General features: G+C 45.3%; 1 protein-coding gene across 12 annotated transcripts in view; it reads left to right on the top strand.

Annotated features, from left to right (window-relative positions):
• The window catches only part of PITPNM2 (phosphatidylinositol transfer protein membrane associated 2), a 133,403-nt gene that overhangs the window by 2,870 nt on the left and 108,946 nt on the right, over positions 1-21,587 (top strand). For 8 of the 12 annotated variants that reach the window (XR_009967317.1, XM_062632095.1, XM_062632086.1 and 5 more), the window contains exon 2: positions 13,484-13,583. The gene's annotated coding sequence lies outside the window, so the exon portion shown is untranslated. Of the gene's footprint in view, positions 1-8,737; positions 8,954-11,454; positions 11,479-13,101; positions 13,121-13,146; positions 13,166-13,483; positions 13,584-21,587 lie in introns of those variants that run through there. The other 4 variants (XM_062632087.1, XM_062632088.1, XM_062632091.1 and 1 more) reach the window with 4 other exon arrangements.

The raw sequence follows: 21,587 nt of genomic DNA, 5'->3' as shown, positions 1-21,587 counted from the left end.
TGAGGAAACAGTAATGGTTTGAGTAAACAATTCCCTGGTATCCTTTAACAGTATATTTTTAAATAACTTGGCAGAAAGGGTTATAAGTATGTCAAAAGAGTGAACTCCGAGGCTCTTGTTGCTGGTAGCCCTATACCTAACCTAACTCTGCGTAAGTTGTTAGCTGCTCCTCATGCTTACACGGGGTGATGAGGAAAGTAAGAAGCTCTCAATGCACGACTTTTGATTCTGAGGAGCTTAACAAGGATCTTTCCCCCCAGATGATAACTTCTTATTAAAATACCCTTTCTCTTCTAGGTTTGCTTCTGATGGTGTATTTCAATGCGTATGTTGCCTGTTGTGCATCTAACAGCCCGAGCGTTTATTGTGATTTGCCATCTGGCTCGTGGGAGTTTGATCTAACTTCTCATTTGAGTTGACAGCAACCAGTTTGGAGAGACCTTGTCCTGATGTGTTTTATAAGAGAAATTCTCAAAACTCACAACTGACAGTGGTGCTGAGGGGTTTTGAATTGAAATAGTCTCTTTCTAGTCTCAGTTTGTTACTGCTTCTGTGAGTTGGCCAAACAGAGAAGCAGCACATTGAAAGAAGCTAATTTAAGGTTCCTCCAATTAATCCAAACCAACATTAATCTTCCCCCCCCCCCCCCCGTTCAAACAAAAATCTTGTCATTCACTTGCTGTCTTGGCAGCCTGACTGGAAGGTTTCGGAACATGGCAAGCAAAAGCTGGTGCTTACTCCTGGGTGTAGTTTGACTCATGCCATTCATGCATATTCATAGTAATGTCCTGTTCTAGGACCAGCATGATCCGTTGAGAAATAGGTTTTTTTCACATGATGTTCTTTTAGGCTTCCTCTTCTTCGAGACTCGTGCCTTGTTTCAGGGAGAGGGGAGAAACGGGCGGCAGTGCCTGTCTGCTCTTTGTTTTCTTCGAAGGAAAAAGCACCATCTAAAAGCCATGGTTTTTGTAATAGCCAAGTGCTCTAAATGGTGATACCTTTTAATTTATGAATGCTGACATACATAGGGGATGATGTGATTAACATTTTGTTTTGCCTCCCCAAATTAGTAAGATATTTCTAGATTTAATTTTGAGCCTGAAAGCGTCTTACGGACAAAAATGTTGTGTAGTATTCAGTGCGAATGGAAACGGAGGAATTAATGGGGGCAAGGAGAGAATAAATAAAACACTTTATTTTTAACTTTGTTTCCTGGGCATTGGAGGAAATCCAAGTGCCACGATGTTGTACGGGGGCAGAGGAGGCTGTGTGAACTCAAGGGGAATGTGGCTTCCCTGATCATGGTGTCCATGCCAAGACTCCTAGGAAATTTTAAATGAACAAAGTAACGAATGATATTTAGATGTTCTTAATGTGAGGAGAACAAAATGATTGAGCTCGGGGCTAAGTCGGATCCTATCGCTTCATGGCGCTTGAATCAGCACGATGCCAAGTCAATATGTGGAGCTCCTGAAGTCATCCTTGTGTGTTTTCCATAGGAAGGAGTTTTGACAGTGGGACTGTATTGGTGGTGTTTTTCTTAGTTTAACTATAGATATCTATCTCCTTAGAAGCTCACAGCAATATGCTTTGTTACATCCCACTGGAGAGCTTAGAAACCAGTTGGGAAAAAGGCATCTTTCTTTTTGAAGGGTGGCTGTGGGGATCAAAGGATGCTCCTGAGAGGTGGCAGTATCTGGAGACAGAGCTGCTTCCCACTTTCCTGAGTGTGTTTGATACAGGGTCAAGCTTCAAAGGGGAGAAGAAATAAGAGGTTGCTTAGGCAAGTGGAGAGAAATAGTTATTGAGCATATGTGGGTGCAGGGAGCCGCATGATTTGCCCTGAAAGAGCAGGAAGTAACAGGGCTCAAACCTGCCCTGGAGAGCTTGGGCACATCTGAGGAGGTCCCAGCTGCCTGAATTGTCTTTCATTGCAAAGCCAGGAGGGGAAATGAGCATCTCCTCCTGCATTTGGGCTCCCATGTGCAAGGATATAACAAGGATCTGGTTACCCTGGCTTTGGTAGTTAACACAGCCCAGGTCAGTAAATGGTGTGGAAAGCTACAGCGAAGCTGTCAGCCCTGTCAGGGTGCTCCTGAGTTCGGGAGCGAAGGTGTCGGGGTCATTGCTCCTGCATCCTCCGGGCTGGTGCCTGGCAGGAGGGCACATACCAGTGCTCTGAGTCTGCAGCCGCAGAGGGCAGGGACAGAAGGTAAACACCTCTGCTGGTTAAGCGGTGTGCTGGGCAGAAGGAACGTGGGCACCCTGAGCAGCAGCCGCTCTTCCAGTAACCCTTTGTAGGAAAGGCTGATCCTTGCCTTCTCCTCGCTGAGCTGCTGCTTGAGGACTCCAAATTAGAATGGGTTTTTTCCTGCTGGCTTTTAAGCAGCCTCCAGCAAATCCTGCTCAGGCAGATTTGGAGATGCACCGTCCAGAAACGGGCGTCCTTGTGCGCTTCAGAGTGTTCTCACAAAAATCCCAACCCTGAGCACTGGGTGTCTTGGGTAGCGAGGGCTCTGCATGGCTGTTACAGCCCTGACTTTGTGGTGTTTGGACAGCTGAGGTTGGTGCGTGCTGTGACATTGTAAGCAGGAACCTTCAGACTCCTCTGCGGGAAAGCAGTTGAGATTAGGTGAATAGGAGAGGCTCCCTTGATGTGATGAGGAAAAGTGAGTGCCAGTCATCGTTCTTTGTGCCTTTAAACAGCAAAGTCTCCTGCTGGAGACCAGATACTGGGATTTCTGCTTGGGGTTTTCTAAGAGTTTCTATAGCCTCGTCATGGATAGGGGGAGCAGAGGTCTGGACAGTCCCGTAATGACTCAGGAGGTTTCCCACTAGCTGGGAAGGCGTATCTGATCCTTGCAGTGTAACTGGGGGGGTTTGGGAAAGATAACAGTGAATGAGCAGCTGGAAGTTTCATAATCTGTCATCAGGGCAGGGGTTCCTGTAAGGGACAGGGAAGTTAACTCCGATTTGTTTGGATTGCTGGCACTTACATCCCTGAGCTTCAGGACACTAATTCAAGCCCATTAACAGCCTTAACCCACAGAGCAATGACCTGAGAAGGCGTAGTGTGGAGGGTGGGAGTGTGTGTAATCACATCAGCACCTTGAGGCTTTGGCGTATCTTGGAACTCCCAGGGCATGGCCGCGTTATCTCCAGCTCTAAAGAAGTTTGATGTTTGCATGACTTAACTCTGAATGTGTAGTGGGGCCTTAATTCCATTATGTGCTTTGAAAGGTTAGGGAAGGGCTTCAGGTTTTTATAGTACAGCCATGGTAAACAGCAGCCCAGCTTCTGCTGTGCCTCGAATGGGTTACTTGGAAAGAATCTGGTTTGGGACTCGGTGGATTGCTCTGGGCTGTTCTTAGATGATTTGGGTTGGAGTCAGAGTTACCTCTCCATAGGGAACCCTGAAGGGCCGTGAGCGTTTCTTAAGAGGTAAAATAATGGGCTGCCATCAGTCACTCATGTTCGGAGCGAACAGCAAAACAATGTTATGTACGTATTTATATATTGATGTGATGTGATTTATGTTTTATATACATAAGAAGACAATTCAATGGGAATAACTTCACTTGTGATTGTAATTTGTTTCAAGATCAATACCATAACTTAAATATCCTCCTCCTAAAGGTAGAAACACTGCAGAATCACTTTCTCTCTGTGGGTGGCTTACCTATTTTAATGTTACGGTTTTTTTTTTTCCTTGAAGAAGGAAATAGACATTTTATATTTATCATCTCAGATGAAATGGAAATCTAAATATTTACATCTTTTCACTGGATCCGAGGTTGAGCACCAGCTGTAGGCGTTGCCAAGCTGTTTCGTTGTCTGCTTCGCTGGGTAGGTTGATTTCTTCAGGGCAGTGGGGAGATGGAGCCTCATATTTCTGTCTGTTATCTCCTATTCAGGCTCTGCATCTGGAAGGACTTCCCCCTGTGGCTTTGGAGACCTGGCCTTACGTTCAGAGGGTGTTCTAGCCTAAACATGCTGGAAGCTAAACATGTGTTATCTGCAGCAGAATGCAGAGTTAACTGCAAACTGTGAAACCGGAGGGGGAGTTCAGGATGCGAGTATGTAAATAGCTCGGAGATATTTTGTGAACAAGAACAGAAGGGGGAGGAAGGCCTCTCGCTTGCTTTTTCTCTGCCATCCTCATCTCCTCAGTACCACTCGCCGTGGCTGACTTTCAGTGCTCTTTACAAGCAAAGGTGGAGGATCACTTCTGGTTTAAACAAGGGTAAACCATTAGCAGGCACCTGAAGTGTTTCAGATCACGGCTCAGTAGAAGAGACAGTAAAAGTCCAGGAGTTTTGTCTCTGGTTTTGCTCTGTCTTCTTTATCTCCAGGTGGGCTGTTAGTTTTTTGACCGTGGTGCTCTTCGACTTTAGATCCACCAAAGCAAACTGATGGAGAAGCAGAGTGGACAGCTTTCATTTTCTCTCTCTCCTTTATTCTTAAGTGTTGTTTACCCAGACTCTCAGGACCCATTATTTGTCTAACCTGCATCTGGAGTGTAAAATATTGTTCCAGGTTTTAACTTCAACAGATGGTAAACACCTTCCTTCAAATACCTCCAAAGATGTCTTTAGCACGGACACAGTGTCTTTTGTCTGTTTGGGGAGGATACAATAATTCTTACTGCTGTCTTGTGGTTACATTTAATGCCTATAAATAGGGTTTTCAGAAAGGCACATTTATCTAAGACGTTACCTCTGTGAGAGGGAAGAGCAGATTTGGGCAAGCTACCTGATAGTGCAAACTTTTTACTACAGCTTCTGTGTGGTGTTCTGCCTTCCTGGTTTTAATCTGTCGTTATGTTTAGGAGGGCAGGAGATGGTTTGATGTGATTGCTGAGGGTGCGCGCTCTGATACCTCTGCCTATGCTCTGCTTGGAGAAATAGTAGTATTGGAAATGCAGCATCACTGTGTTGGGGTGAGAAGACTCTGGATAATGAAACTTCTCAGAGTTGCAGGTTCTTATGAACTGTTTTCTAACAGCAACAACTATTTATGCAAAGCTGTAAGGAAAGCTGCTCCTTAATGTTTTGTAGGTGCTTTTCTTTCTGTGCCTGACGCTCAGTGGACCTCATCAGGTCAAGAGCCAGATCACATCTACAGATACATCTGTGTGAAGAGGGTGGAGGTGAAGGGCCACCTTCTATTGTCCTTCTGTCCTTCTCCATACAGTTGCTCCAGCAGAAAAATGAGCTTGACATAAAGGGGAGATTTCATTGTATAGTGGAGCATCTGTGTTATCAAAGACGGATATGTTGGAGCACTTCTTTGTTTCCCCCCAACTCTGTACTGCGTTGTCTGTAAGTCATTTTGCTGACAGAACTTATGTTTTGTTCCTTATCAGAGTAGAACTGAAAAATGAGGTGATGTTTTATCTTAAACATCGTTACCAAAATCAGGGAAACTGTGTTGAGAGTATTCTTATTCCTGCTTTAAAGGCTAGGAATAATTTGACTTGTAGACCTCCCTTTCTTCCTAAATCAAGTTAATAGCAGCAGCAGCTAGGAGAGGCAGTTTCTGATTATAAAGAGGTTTGGAGCCTGAAAAAGTCCCTTTCTCTGTTTGAGAACCACCTTTTTAATACTCCTATCAAGTATTCTGCAAAGATCTCTTGCAGCAAACTTGTAGGTTGTGTAGATGTCAGTCTTCCCTATATATTTTATTTATCCTAAACTTCCTAGAAGGATGCATGCAGATCAGCTTTTCAAAGCTTTTTTAATATGGTTTTATGTGGAAACGTGGGATCAAGGATGCAAAAGTTATCTGGAACTGCTTGGGGGAATGCAGCACGTTGGTGTTCAGAGCAGCTCGCAGAGAGGTGCTTTTTGCTGTTGTTTGGGGTTTCTGGAGGTTAAATCCCTGTTTCTCAGCCCAGGTAGGTACCCCAGGGCCTGCTGAATGTTTGAGGTTCAGCCACGTGTGGTGAGCTTGCTGTGAGTGATGGCTGGGTGAGTCTCTGGGTGCACTGGTGCAAGGGGTCTCACTGATGCTTATTTAATCTTTATCCTTGCAGTCTGTAGGGCAGCAGCTGACCTGAACTGCCTGGTGTATGTAACTTGAGCAGTACAACTCTCCTGCTATGGAGCCAGGCTGAGAGAGCTGGGCTGGTTCAGCCTAGAGAAGAGAAGGCTCCAGGGAGACCTTAGAGCAGCTTCCAGTGCCTAAAGGGGCTACAGGAAACCTGGAAAGGGCTTTTTAATGAGGGCTTGTGGTAACAGGACAAGGGGAGAATGGCTTTAAACCTACAGAGGGGAGATTTAGATTAGATACTGTGAAAAAGTCCTTCCCTGTGAGGGTGCTGAGGCGCTGGCACAGGGTGCCCAGAGAAGCTGTGGCTGCCCCATCCCTGGCAGTGCTCAAGGCCAGGTTGGACACAGGGGCTTGGAGCAAGCTGCTCTAGTGGAAGGTGTCCCTGCCCGTGGCAGGGGTTGGAACTGGATGAGCTTTAAGGCCCCTTCCAATCCAAACCAGTCTGACACTGTTATAACTTGAGTAGTTACTGAAGGCAGTATAAACACAGGCACGCACTACAGAGCCCAGGGGCTTAGCATTGTTGTTATCATAAGATATTCCATCTGGAGGTGGAAAAAAAAAAAGCCCTTTTGGGTTTCTTTACCTCAAGGCTGGCAACGAGTGCAGAGTGAGTGACATATTTCCATTTGACTCATCTGTTGTCAAAATGATGACACCCTTGAGTCACATTAAAAATGAGACCTTGTAGGTGAGCTGGCTCTTGGTTCTGGTGAGCAGGGAGCAGCTGTGTGTTGGCTTTTTGATTTTGTCCTTGCTAAGAAAATGCCTTTTTTTTCCTGTCCCTGCAATGGGATGAAATTGATTAATGCTGCAGCATTAATGTTCTGGATGAGAAGTAAACAGCCTGTTTCAGGTGGAATGCTGGATGGTAGCCATAAAGATATTCAAATAACCTGCTTTATAGCTATTTAAAGCCCTAAAACCAAAAGAGAATTAAAGAGTGCCCAGTAGGCAGATGGTTGGGAAAGGAACACCCCACGATCAATGAGGCAATATGTAAATATTTTCAATCATTACCACAGTACTGCTGTGTTGACATTGAAATTCCGAGTGCTATTCCATGGGACTCCTCATTGATCAGCAGATGAGCTTGGATAGAACGAAGGATAAAAGCCCAGTACTGAGCGTTATTATGGATTGTGGGTTCCATTGAGGTCTAGGAATGGATTTCAAACCCTCTTTAAGCATGTTCCTGACACACTGTGCTTCCTCCCTGGCTGTCAAGCACCAATTGTATTATTTCTTGAGCTTTATTTCAGGTGAAATGCTGCATAGTCGAATAATTCTTCTCCGCTAATTGCCACATTTATATGGGAAAGGGCAAGGTGGAAGTGATGTGGTGTTCTCTGCTGGAAATACACCTGGTTATAAATGGCTGGAAAGGAAGAGAAATCAAATGGGTGAATTAAAGTGAAATTTGGGAAAAGGTGCTCCTATAAGCAGGCTGCAGGGACCTCGTCGGGCTGATTCACTTGGGAATCTTCACCGGGGTGATAACACTCTCGTGCATAAAACATGAAGTGCCTTTAGCACACACAGGTGCTGAACCCACCAAGAGGCTTTTGCTATTTTTGTCCCTCTCCTCCTCCACTTTTGTGCTCCTGGAATCAAACACCGTGTAGGTTTTACTTCTCTCAGAGGGCAGTTGGAACTTGCCTCTAAATAGGTGTTCTAAAAGCTGCTTTTTGGGATCTGAACCTCAAACTTACTTATACAAAACATAACTGCCTACCTCAAACCAGTACCATGGCAGCGCGGAGCAGGTGCTGCTGTGTGCAGCTCCTGCGATCCCACCGTGGAGGCAGGATGCTCTGTCTGGGGAGGTGGGGTGACCTGGAGGCTGTAGGGAACGTTGCCACTGTCGGTGTGTGATGCTAAATGTGAACTCTTCCCTCTTTACATAAGCTGGTGTGAGGTCCGTAACAATCGTGGGTGTTATATATATGTTATATATATATATATATATATATATATATAAACCACCCAATAACATAAAGGGTGCATATGTGGTTTTCTAAATGTATTTTTCTCACAGCCTAATGAGAGCAATGGGTTGGAACACCTCACACCCCAGTCCCCCATTTCATACGAGGGAATAATGACTTAAAGGAGGGAGAGTGCTTTGCAAAGGAAAAGCTCATCATTGGTACAGCAAGCTCCAGAGCCTAGGCAGCTTTGTGGAAACATTTTGCTGCTTGCTTCCTCTCCCTTCCCCCTGGATCTGGCTGCTTCCAGTGAGCTCAGGATGCTGTGCTCCTTAGGGAATGTAACCCCAGAGGCACTTTGGAGAGTCCAGATGCTACAAGCATCAGACAGAGGAAAATGGTTTAGGAGCCTTTTCAAGCTGCTCCTATTTTCTAGTTAACTGCTGCATGTATTTTGCATGTTGATTGATTTCCTGGCACGTCCCGGAGCCTGTTCCTCTGATTACAGAGTTCTGCAGGGTTTTGAATCTCTTTCTCTCTGGTTTGTTGCTTTTCAGTTGCTCACTTAAATTCCCTTCATGTTTTCAGGTGGCTAACAGAGAGCAGAACAGAAAACACCTTCTCTGTGGATACAGGACTCCTGTGACTCTTTGTGGTCTGAAGCTGATGCTTCCAAACCACGGGCATGCAGTGTTTGACCACAGCTGACACTCATTCAGGCTTAGTGTTTGTTAATGCAGATCGTGCAAAAGCAGTAGGCTGAGCTAAAGCAGCTGTGGTGTTCTCCAGGAGCAATTTTGCCTGTTCATTTATCCCTGCAAGGTAGTGGTGTCTGTGTCTCTGGCTCTGCACAAGCAGTGTGTGAGTCTTGCTTTCTGTTGCCTTTGCTCGGCAGGACTCTGCTCTTGGGTGTGAGAGACCAGAACACTCACCAGTGTGTTCTGATCTGCAGTTGTCACCAAGTGTGTGTTCAGGTAATGGTGAGGTGGGAGCTCTGTTGTGCCACCAAAGTGTTTTAGTGACGGTACACCTTAGGAGAAGGAGTGAAAAGCAGACTGTAACATGAGTTAAGCAGAGAAGCCTTCCGAAGCCATCAGAAAGCGTCTTGTGATTAATCATCCCTCATGGAAAGGTAACTGCTAGTTCTGTTAGGGTAATGTAGTGTTTTCAGTGTGCTGAGTATGAGCCACTTTCCTCTTGCAGGGTGGCACCTCTTCCTACTTGCAAAATGTATTTGCATGTCAGTCTGTGTAGTAATAACTGTGGGGTGCTGCTGTGTGCCTTGTGTGATGAACTGGCTGCTGCTCCAAAGCCAAAAGTGGTTTGGGTTTCTGAGCTTCTCTGATGCCCAGAGATCTCTTTGGAGAGATCCCACTTTCCTCAAAGGGCTTCGAGGGAAGCAAGTTCATAACATTCACCTTTGCAAATCACCCATAATAAAAATGTTCTTCTAACCTTTTGGGAGCTCTTGCATTAACTCCTGTTTTGTTGGGTGGCTTCTTCCTGGTGGTTTGGTTTGGACAAATGTGTCCCTTGATGAATAATGCTGAAGGCTCCTGCCTTTCAGTAGTATAAATTTAAAATAGAAGCAGTTTTAGCTGTGTATTTGATTACCACTTATCACAAAATGTTTCTGAAATGCAGATAGGGTTAATTATTACCAATCTAAAAGAGGCTTAAAACTGACAAGCTTTGAGTTTGAATTTTGCATTGGTAATCTGTTCTCACACCTTAAAAATAAGTAAATTAAGAATAGCATCAGTGAGGCCTCTGCAAACTGCAGTGATTTTTGAAAGCTCTGACTTGGGAATGCAGTCGAGGTGAATTGTGTATGATTATGGCAGAGAGCAGGTTTTATAAAGATGTCAGGGTGTCCTAGACTCCGTTAGTGATGTGCTTCTTTCAGTTAGGGAAAATGCTGGTGTTTACATTTCCCAAAGGCAATACTTTCAGTTTCTGTTGTTCCGAAGTGCTTTTGCTTTTAACCACTTTTGATTTCAGCACTGTTAGCAAGCACGTTGAGAGCTCCGTCTGTTTGGAGTAATTGTTTCAGACTTGCTGTCACTGAAGAGAAGTTGTTTTGTCACCCTTCCCAGCCTAGAAACACAGGGGGAAAAGCCCCAACCCTGAAACTGAAAAGGAGAAAGCTGGTAGGAAGCTTCAAGGTTGGTTTTCTTAAACTGAGGAGGCGTTGTGTGTGCTCTCTGGGTTGGCACAGCTGCCCAGTGAGGCTTTTGAGATTGCTCCCACAATGGGTCAACCAAACACTGAGACACGTTATGGGTCCAGCCCTGCTAATTCTGGGAACTGTGCTGAGCCCCTCAAAACCAAAGGAATGGAGTCAGCCTGTGTTTATGTGCTTAGGTTATGGTGGATGTTCCAGCACCTATAGAGACTTGTCTAGCTTGTGAAAACAGGTGTAGGCTGGATAGTGAGAAATCCCAGTGCCTTGATGAGTGAATTTTTGTATGACATGTAAAAAATACTAAGACTTAACCAGACCATCTATATATTGGGTTAAAAACATACATATATATATATAATCCCTTTAAAGAAGAAATGTAATGTGAGGGCTCTTGTTTACTGGGAGCTCAGTGTGGTAGAATGGCTAAAAGACTAACGAGGCCTTCCTGGAAAAGCCTCTAAAAGTTGAAATGCAAAGCAAGATTAAAATGGTCTATTTGAATGTATTTCCATCATACAGATTTGAATAGGTGATTTAGGGAGAAAATCCTTCGGGCTTCCAATCATCGCATTGTGTAGAACAGCAGGGGAAGAAATGCTTTACATGTCGCTTTCTGGAAAGAATTTTTTCTTAAAGGATTCCTTAGGAATTTAGTGGGTTAATTGTGCCCCAAAGCCCACCCCAAACTCTTGACACAGGTTGATATCTCTGAAATAATCAGATATTTTCCTTTGACTGATGTCAAGATGTAATTTTAAAAGCAGCGATGATTTTCCCTGTTAATTTTGTTGTGAGCTTGCAGTGTCCATTTTATTTATGATCTGGTCTCGACTCTATTAATAGCTGGAACAAGAATGATAGTCAATAAATGGAAAGAAAACTAAGCTTCGGCTTTGTAGCACATGGCACTCATTTGGGTGACATCAAGGAATGGCGTCTAGTGAGTCTGAAAGACAACTGCATCTATGTGTGTGTGTTGCAAATACTGGCTTGTAGCTCGTCCTGGATAGCTGGATCAGGTTGGCTCTTCATACGCGGTGCTTTCACCTCTCAAAGTGCCCCAGCAAAGCTAAGGAAATGCTCTAATACCATTGTCTGGCTGGAGTGTTTCCTTTGCGTGGTGCACATGAGGATGCAGACGTGTGGTGGCTGCTGTGAGACCACAGTGGAAAGTTGTACGTGAGCCAGATCTGGCACGTGGGAATCCCTCATCCGTAAGACTCAGCGCAGACTCCATAGGGCTACACACTAGACCTGTGGTTTCCAGCTCAGCTTAGATCCACATCTCATAGTTGCATCACAGGAGGTTTTAAGGTATGTTGAGCAACTTGATACCCAGCACTTGTTGTTGTAAAGCCAGGCTGGGAAAGCAGAAGTGGCATTTGTGCTCCATGCGAGTGGCTCAGCTCTGAATCAGCCGCTGACGTTAATAAGCATTTGTGGACTAAATATACTTTTAAGCTGTCCGGCTGCTTGCTCCCGGTGAGGTCTCTGAGATTAATGGTCCTGAAATGTTACTCACATTTGCTCTTCCTCCAGGATCAGTCTGACCTGTGCCAGCACTGTTATTGTTTTAAATGGCTGTGCAAGAAGGTACAGAAGTAGAGTGGTCACTTTTCATTCAGCTGTTGGTCTGACATAAATCTGTCTGTTAACTGGAGCAGTGTACCCCAGCTGAAGATACCAGTGGTTTTCCCAAGCATGGAGCAGAGTATATTGGTGTCTTCTTATAACCCTTTGGTTGTGGATGCTGCTCTTAAGGGTTGAATGCAGGTCCCAGTTGAGGAGATGCATTTCTTGGTGTGGATGTGGACCCAAATTTGCATGTTCTGGTGCAAAACACAGCTCCTTTCCTGACCTGAAGGGGAAGGGAATACTGCTGCAGCCTTGGAGTTCAGTGAGTTAAAGGCAGCTTTACTCTGAGCGGGTGGCTCTGGAGTGTGTGGGAGCTGCTGAGGCCCAGTCCCCCTTGCATGCACGTGTGGCCAAGTTATCTGCTGCTCTCTGTTGACTTCCTGAAGCCGTCTGCCTGCCGTGGGTGACTTGGCAGGGGAAGGGCTGCACATAGTCCATCCAGCTTCCCCTTCTCCATCCGCCCGGTCAGACCTTGTGCTGCTGAGAGCTGTTGTTCTGTTCTGGCTGTTGCTTGGAGGGCAGCAGGGGCAGACAAACAGAGGATAAGCCAAGAAATTAAGGAAGACTTAAAGGAACTTGAATATACTCAGGGAGGTCTAAGAAACATAGAATAGTTTGAGTTAAAGCTCATCTAGTTCCAAGCCCCTGCCATAGGGGCTGCCACTAGACCAGATTGCTCAAAGCCCATTCAACCGCGAACACGTCAAGAAGAGAGTGGAGTGATGGCTGGGTGGGGGATATAGCACATGTGTGTGCCCTGAAATGCAAACCGGGTGCTTTAAAGGTGGCATTAAAAACAGTTTCCAGAGATTGGAGGTAATGATGAGTCTGTGCCTCTTAGAAAGGCAATGTGCTGCTTGGCATAACGAAGCAAACCACATAAGCTGCTTGGCAGGTAACACTGTGTTGCCTGCTCTCAGTTCCTTCTGCTCTCAGCCCTCCTGACAAAAATCAGCCTTGGAGGAAAGCAGGTATCTGCTGGCTGGGAAATGAACTGTAAATGGGCTGCCTGGGGTTGACATTTCCTGAGCTGTGTGGGAAGGGAGCTGGGTCTGTCCTCCTGGGTGCTGCTGCTTCACCAGCCCATCTCTGCCAGCCCTCAGGCCTGGCTGCTCCATCCTCTGCAGCAGCCATGGGAGGTGCCTTCTCTTCACTCCTCCTCCAGGTGTGGAAGGACTTGTGGGGTTTATAAAGGCAGCTCCAGTTTGTTTCCACCCTCGAATGTGGGATCCTGCCTGGTCTCCGGGGAGCTAACTGGAGGAGCGCTGCGATGTGATGGTTTTTGTGTGTGATGGGGGAAATAGTTGAGGGGAGAGTTACAGTGTTCACAGAGAGCAGATGAGGGTGGTCAGCGCGATGCGTGCGAGTGGGTTTTCTTCTTTCTCTTTTTTGCTTTGTTTTGGTTTTGTTCTAATTTCCATGAGTTGGAGATGCCGATGACTCAGGGCTTGGAACGCACTTTAAATCCCTGAGGTGTTCACTGCCGCCTACTATCACGTATTGAATTTCTGACATACCGGAGGGATGTCTGCAGAGAAACTCTGATGTGCAATTAGAAAACGTTGTAGCTTTATGTTGTTTGCATAGGAGCCGTTAGCATGGTGTAGCTGTGAAAAGAATGCAGCTGTATTCTTGCTGTTGATTTCCCATGGCAGTTAAGTGACTGTGTTTTATCTTCCTCTAGGATGTTGACACATGTGGACCAACAGTGACATCCTTTTCCAGCAATGCTGTCTTTACTCCCTCCTGTGTTCGGAAGCATCTAGAGAGATATTTTGCAGAAGGTAGGTCCTGGCATTTCAGCTGGGTGGCTGTTCTTTTTCTTCTACGATAGGGAAAAAACATTTAGATGTTACTAGGGAGAATGGTAATGAGACTGATGGATGCTGCTGCTGGTGAGAGTGGGGATTAACCTTACCTTGGGTTCCACTTGAATAGATGCTCAGGGGGAAACATGATAAAATGGAGTCTGGAAGAATGGCTGGATGAGGCTTGGCAGTCAAAGGACATGGTTTGCTTAAATTGCACAGATGTGTGTGTTGGTAATAAACCTCTTTATAACGAGAACTCAAGCTCTTTGCTTGCTCCTGCGTAGTCAGCACCCTTGTTTATCTAAAATCTTTCAAATAAGTAAGTTAAAGGGAGAATGGCTGCGCAGATGTGAATTAACATAAATTCTTTGTGTATATTTAAATCTAATGTGGGCCTTTTCCCCAAAAAAAATCTTAACCTTGTTGCATGTTATTTGTGTTGAACTAAGCAGTGTGCAGCCTCTGGTGCCACCATAAAATTGTGGTTGATTTCTACCTTTTTTCCTTCCTCTGAACTTTTAATTTGCTTTACATTGCCAAAAAGATTGATGTGCAATATAGAATGTAGCTGATGAGGCAAGTACCCTGGGGTGTTCTTTAACAAGTAAATATGAAGAGATTTTATGCTCATAATGAATGTATGTACCTGCTACTCCCTTGTGCTGTCACCTGTGGAGTGCTGCTTGTGGGTTCATTGTGTACGTGTACCAGCTCTCATCAGACCTCTTCTGTGTGGATTCTAGGAATGCACAGCATAGTGTCAAACCTGTCTCCAAAATTAGTGGCTGAAAAAACAGGGGTTTTTCAGTAGATGGGGTGTCAGCTTTAGGCTGAATGTGTAGTTTTGCATCATCTGATTTCCCCCAGTACATCCCTCACCATTCCCATGTTTTTTCCTGTATCAGAAAGGGTGTTTTTAACTTTCAGCTCCACCAAATGTTTCCCTTTGCGGTGATGCTGTGGTATAGCAGCTATACATTTCTCCTGCTGGATGCTAAAACTCCTATTGCTGGTTTTTGCTTTAAGAGCAACAGATTTGTGGGAAAGAACAGAAAGTATAAATGAGTTTGGATCCGAGGCTGTTCACTTATCAGACTGAAATATCTTTTCAGTTTCTCTGGGTTTATACCTCAGGGTTGCAGCACTTGCACTGAAGCTGCAATGACACCAGCTCTGTATTAACATGCAATATCTTGACCAGAAATCCTTGAAAACTAAGGGTGATTTGAATACCTTAATAACCTCGTGTCAGGAAATTGGCTCCCAGTGAATACATTGCCATTCCCCATGTCGATTCCCTTCCTGAAGCCTCTTGCTTCAGGATTAGCAGAGCCAAAGGCCATCCTGGGTAGGCTGCTCCCGGTGCTGCAGCTTGTCCCACTGTGGGACACTTGATTTCTTCAGGAGGGAGCCTGACAGCTTCTGCCCACTGCAGCTCTCTGAAGGAGCTGTGGACAGGTCTCTCTGGGAACAAAAGCTGCTGTCAGCAGCTCTAACAGAGGACAGGCATTAATTGCCATGTGGATTTGTGCTCCTGTGCTGAGGGAGAACATCTACATCCCAAGAGCTTTGCCTCCCTTGCTTTAGGTCACGCACTCCCCCTTTGCTCCCCCCGTAAGCTGTTGTAGAGGAGAGTGTGTTTCTCTGAATTAGTGGTAGCAGCAAAGAAGAAATGCAGTCCTTAGCAATATTTAGGGTTTGCTTTGCCCCTAGGCTGTGGCTCTACTCATTTCACTTGCCTGAAGGACTTAACAGGGCTGAGATCTCAGTAAGAGAGGTGCCCAAGTGGTCATTAATTTCCTGAGCTGGTGAGGGAAAACTGCCTTCAGAACCGTATTCACACAAATGAATTTGTGCAGCTTGCGTCACTGGAGAGCCAGTAATGTCTGTGGATTGACAGGTAAGGAATGGAGGGAGAGAAAATGGGTTTTAAATTGTCAGGGAATGCAGCCTTCATGAAAACAGAAAAAGCTGAATAGCAATGTCCAGGCAAACGCTCTGGTGCAAGGTAATTTTCCCCTCTGTTCTACCAGCTTCCCTGTGCGTCCCTTTGCTTTTCCAAACCTGGAGGGTTTGAATCCAAACTGCTGGACAGAGTGAAAATGATGGGAGGAGGGTCCTCTGCAAGTCATGCCTGGCAGTGTTTTGCATAGAATCGTTTCAAAACCTAGGGAAGTGTTCTCAGTCTCTGCTGGGAGCAGAATGTGAGGGACGTGTGTGCACACAAGCCCTGAGTGCCTGTGATGTTTGCAGCGGGGGACCTTGGCCAAAAGCCACTGGGAGGAGTAGTGTGATGGGGGAGATGGGGGATGCAGAATGAGGAGGTATCTGCTGCTCGGTCCTTGAGCGTCCTCATTTCCAGCTGCCCAGGGGCACTGAACTGCCTTTGTGTGTTTCCACCAGTCCTGTAACTGCAGGAATCGGGGTGGGATGAGGAGTGAGGGTTTCTGTAAGAAGAGTCGGAGACTGACGTTGGGCAGGAGGCTAATATATGTGAGAAGGTAAAGTAGATGAGGTGAAAGCAGGTGGAATTACAGGGTGCCTTAGGTAAGATCCGAGGCAGGCTGGGGACAGAGGTCTTGTGCTGTCCCCTCTAAACAGCTTGTGCTCCTCACTGAAGGAATGTATGGTGACTTGTCACAAGGAAGCACAGGTTTGCTTTGCATCTGGGTCCATCTAATGCCCTTCCAGCCCTCCCTGCCTTGCCTGTAGCACCTGACTTTGTGCCTGTGTCACGCTGTGCTGTGATTCCACCCCTGGCTGTGTAATGTGACAAGCTTTTGCCCTTCCAGAGCCCTGTGTCCTTTTATATGGACACAAATTGGGGCTGTGTAAATTTTCTGTGTCCTGTGCTTACAAGGCGACTTGCTGTGACATGATGTGAGAATTGCACCCCTTGTGTGGGTAAATCTATGGAAACAGACTGAATGCAGAGGAATCTATCCTGATGTTGGCTCCTTCGGAAGCTATATTGCAAAACACTTTACAGTGAGTTACATCAGGTTGATAACTCTAGAGAGCTGGGTGATGGCTGCATTTGTACTGGCAAGGAGAGGAACCCTGTTTGGTAGCATAATGCAGCAGTAGAATTGTGGCTTTCCCCTATCTTGATGGGTAAAGGTTGTGGGTTAGTGTGGCACTTGTGACAGTGGCAGGCAGGGAGAAGGGGAAGCTGCTAATAGATAAGGGAGGGGAAATGGGGTCTTGTAAAGGTAGGAGATAGTTACAGGTAAACTGAGTTAGACCTGACAGTCTGGGGCATAAGTGTTTGGAAAGGTACAGAAGGATCCCCTTCCAAAAGAGAGAGTCTCCTGTATAGCTTGGCGCTATGGAATTTCTAGTGGAAGTATGGGCAGGTTTTTCTTCCTGTTGTTTTCCTCCTTATACCATAGAAACACTAGACACAAGGAACTGTTTGGTCATATATATTTAACTGGGAGGAAAGAGCTGTGACACTGGTGTGGTTGTAACCACAAACTAACTGACAGTTTCCTGCTGCAAGTAGCTTTCTATAGATCTAAACCTTGCTCATTTGTGTTCCTCTGTGCTGTTGAAATGTCTGAGGAAGATTCCACTGCTTCTGGCTGCTTGTTTTTGACAGTCTGTTGTAATCTGGGGGATGGTGGCGTGAAGAGAGATCATTACAGCACTAATACGAATTCAGGTGAAAGTCCAGAAGGCTTCTCTATTTTACAGTCTTGTATAATGTAAAAGTCAAGAAGTAACCCCGTTAAATATGTGTCAGGCTGGTTTTGCAATTACATTTGTATGTACCTCTGTTTATTTCTCGGGAGAAAAGACCTAATCACATGAGCCTACCTGCATAGCTGATATTTCCATGGCATCGTTACTTGCTTGTACCTCTCCTACCTCCTCCCCATTCCTTCTCCTCTGTGATGTGTTAAATATCACGGCTGCAGAAACGAGGGCACGTTTTGTCCCTGCTGTTCCCATTCCAGCTGGAAAGCTTGGACAGATCCTTCCCTTGTGGGTTGTGATACTGTAAATAAAGGCTCGGGAGGTCACACGTTTTCCATCTCAAGTTATTTTGATTCCAGTGCTGGAATGGGGGGGAGGGAGGAGAGAAATAAAAATAAGGTAACAAACCCAAACTGGTCTGGTTTGTTGTGGGAAACGGAACCCATTAATGCAAAGGGAAAACCATTGTTAAAAAGCCCTTCCAAGAAGACTCAGTCTTTGACTAAAGCTGAGACTTGGAGAATTGGAGTTGAAGATTTCAAAGGACTCTTCCATTAAGCTTTGAAATCAAAGTTACGTACACAGGAGAGGCCCTGAACAGCAAACTCCTGTCATCTGATGCTGTTCCTGGACCACTCTGAGAAATCTGCTGGCTAGCTTCAAAGGCATATTGGTGTGACTCTACAAGCATATTGGTGAGTAGTTTTACCTATGTTCGTGCAATACAGTTACTCAGATGCTTAAATCTCAGTTAAGTGGGCTTTTAAGGATGGAGTTGAGATATCCTGGCTGTAGGTGTCAGTGGCTGTGATGTATCTTGTGGTTTGGCTGTAGTCACTGCCTGCAGCCCAGGGCAGCACCTCATGACCTGGGGCACTCAAGGTAAGTGATAGGGTTCTGAAAGTCAGCACAGGATCCCAGCGTGTTGTGGTGGCTTTTACTGCTGCTGTTCACAGCTGGTGTCCTGCATCTGGCAGGTCTGGTCTCAGCTACGTCCCTTTCCGTGTTGGCGTTTGAGGCTTTGACTGTTGACAGCAAACACTGCTTAGGTTTAAACTTAGATTTCATACTTTGATATTTGTATAATCATGGTTTGGATTTACTAAGAAATGAGCTCGGAACAGGTCCATTGGGCTTCCCTTGGGCTTTACTACTGGGTGGTGATATGCAGAGTATGATTAATTGTGGTTTACAGTGGAGAAACTAGGAGGTGCTGGCAACTCTGTCCCTTACTTCTGAGTTTTGAAGAGGCCTTTTCCTGGTGAAGATTTCTTGGTTATTTTTCACCAAAACGGGATACAAAAAGTAGGTATAATTTGTCACTGCAGAACTCTCATTGTACTTTGACACTGCAGAAGTATTTCTTTTTCCAGAAACTGTTATGTTTATAAGTGTACAGCAGGAACAAGAGAGTAACATTCCACATCTAGATGTTAATCTCTGCACAGGATAGTCTTCGATTCAATAACTTTTCTTTTCTTCCTTGATCTTCTTTTGCATTTTTTCCCTTTAATGGGTACATGACATATGGACATAAAAAATAATGGCCCAATTTCACCCCTGCTGTAGCTCATTGACGTCATTAAAGCTACAGCAGGGATGACTTGGCCCAGATTCTTTAAAAATAAGACCTGATGAGCAACCCCTCCTGGAAAAGCTCTATTGAGAAGGTTGTCCTGAGCGTAGCAGAGAGCAGATGCTGTGCAATTCACTGTGACATTCAGTAAGATTCCCATTGGTGCCCTTCCTGTGAAATGGGAATTTCACCCTTCCTGGAGGGGAGACCACAAGGCTTGTGCTTGTGGACCTGCTTTTACCATCCCTCAATGGTGGGATGGAAAGGGGCAACTAATGAAGTGAGAGAAGGCCACTTAAAGGCAGGTCTGGATGGAGACCTGGCTTGCTTGGAGGTTGTTTGAGATGTTTTCTCTGTCTGAGCACTGAGAGCCAAAAGATGGGAATCGTGGTAGAAATGTTCTGTTGCCTTGGGCACATTTTTAGGAAGACTGTCTCTGTTTTGTCTCTTTGTGCTTTTCTCTAGCTGCTCCCTAGAGGTAGTGTTCTCTGCAATGTCAAAGTATTGTCATACAAGGATTAGCCATCTGAACACGGCAGCTCTCTCTTCCCTCACATAAAAGGGGCACTCCTGGGTTCAGTATCTCAAAGTAGGTCTAAGGTGGAGCTGCTTTTGCAGGCCATATTGCCCTTTTTATAACGTGGCATAGAAATAGAAGTTACAGGGAATATAGGTGAAAGAAGGCAGTGGAAATCATGGTGAAAATAGAAGATTTGACCTTGACTGAGCCTGAATTAAGCTGAAATGTATTTTCAGATCTGAACAAGGTGAAAACGGAGACGAATGTGAAAGGTTCTCAAGAGCTGTTGACTTTCCATTTACTAATATAGTGGTGGTGATTCGTGGATGGCAGTTCTGAAAACCTTTATGCTAACTCACAAAGCATCTTGCTCGTGGTTATTTATAACTGCAGGAAGAAACACCTTTAAAGAGCAAAGCCCCAAAGCTCTATGTGTGGTGGGTAAATGCTTGATCACCATTTGTACAGCCAATACTCATTGCCTACAGCATCTTTAATTTAACTGAGTTCTTGGTGGTAATAACTTGCAGTGAGTCCAAGAAATCGGGTAGTTCTTTTTCCAATGCCAGACTCTTCTGGTCCACTGAATATAACTGCAAGAACACATAGTTCTTCAGAAGGAAAATGCTTACTGTGTTTTTGGTGACAGCTGAAGCTAACTTGGGAGAAGGAAGGATGGAGCAAATAGCACTGTTGTCTGCTCATGAGAGCGTGTTCGTTTTAAGGCAATTGAAGTTGGAAAGTTTCTTGCAGGTGGAAGCCAGGATAGTGTCAAAGTGACATTCACTAGTATAAATAGTGAAGGGAGAATTAGATCTGTAAAATATATTCAGTCTTTTGATTAGTCATCCAAAACTCTGCTGGTGAGAAATCTGGGCTTAGCCTGATAAACGTCCTTCTAACAGTGGAAAAAGTCAGCAAAGCCGAGACTTTGTGATATCCAGAGAGACCGTGCAGGGGCTGGCAGCAGACTTCTGAGGAAGAGCATTAATGCCAGTGGAAATAGAGGGAGGAAAGGTAACTGAAAGCTCTGCAGCCTTAAGGGCTTTTGGAAGCAAGAGGTATTTGATGTAACGCAGATAAGGGTGATGTTAGCTTCTTTTTATTGCATAGAGTACACCCTTATCTGATGAAACTACCCTGCTCTGAGATTCTTTCCTATAGGACCTATAGGACTAAAGGTGGAACCCTCACTGTCCCTCTCCAACCAGACTGATGAGCAGCATGCGTTGAATAGTTATGACAGATCCAGTAAATGCTTTATTGTTGGAGGGAAGGGTTGAAGAGTGGATTCTGCCTGAGTAAAAGGATCTTAAATTGTATACCTTTTTGACTGATCCAAGCAGTTAATTTTCCAGAGGCAGGCTATGTAGCACATCAATATGCTACGATGGGTGTTAGTAGAGTGTGGGAATGATTAAATTCTGGGGTATATGGTATAGAGATTCTTGTCTTAACAATCAGAAGCGTTTCTTTTGGATAAAATATGATTTTTCAGGAAGACATACACTTGTCAATGGGCAGTAGCACGCTGTTACACATGCACTTACACAAAGCACATACATCCCTCTAAATGAAGGGCAGCTTGCTTTCTGCAGGCTGAGTGGAGCATGGCTTACACAGCGCTCTGAGGCAGTGCTGGGGAATTACGTGCTACAGCCAAGTCTTGGTTTATGTCCTTTGGAACATGCATGTGTGGCTGTGCACATTGCACAGATGTCCCCAGGGTGGCTGTGGGTTATCAGCGAGATAACCTCGCCTCAGGCCTAGCGCTGAAAGTGTTGTGACGGGTGCAGCTGCCTGGTTGTGACCACTTCTGGTTGCATCTCAGCTTCACAGCTTCAAGTGGAAACTGTCCAAAAAGTACCACTCCTCACTGAGGCAGGATGTTCTGCAGGCCAAGTCTGTGCTGATCGCTGTGCATGGGCTCGCTGGCCGGGAGCAGGGGAGGATGCCCCAGCGGATGTATTGACAGACTCTCTTGTGTATCCGGTTTGTTTGTGAAGAATCACGAGTTGAAATCAATATGCAGATCAGGAGTATCTAAAGATAATACTTTGCTGTTTCTGCATCATCCCAGTGGTTGTGTTTATTAAAAATAAGTAAGAAAAACCAAAAGGGGGGGGGGGGGGGGGGGGGATGCAAATACTGTATTTATTCAGATTAGAAAGGAATGTGGGGA

The sequence above is a fragment of the Pezoporus occidentalis genome, unplaced genomic scaffold (genome assembly GCF_034315485.1).
Source record: "Pezoporus occidentalis ecotype Australia unplaced genomic scaffold, CSIRO_AGI_Poc_V1 ctg381, whole genome shotgun sequence".
NCBI classification, from domain to species: domain Eukaryota; kingdom Metazoa; phylum Chordata; class Aves; order Psittaciformes; family Psittacidae; genus Pezoporus; species Pezoporus occidentalis.
This window is presented reverse-complemented; position numbering and strand designations above follow the sequence as displayed.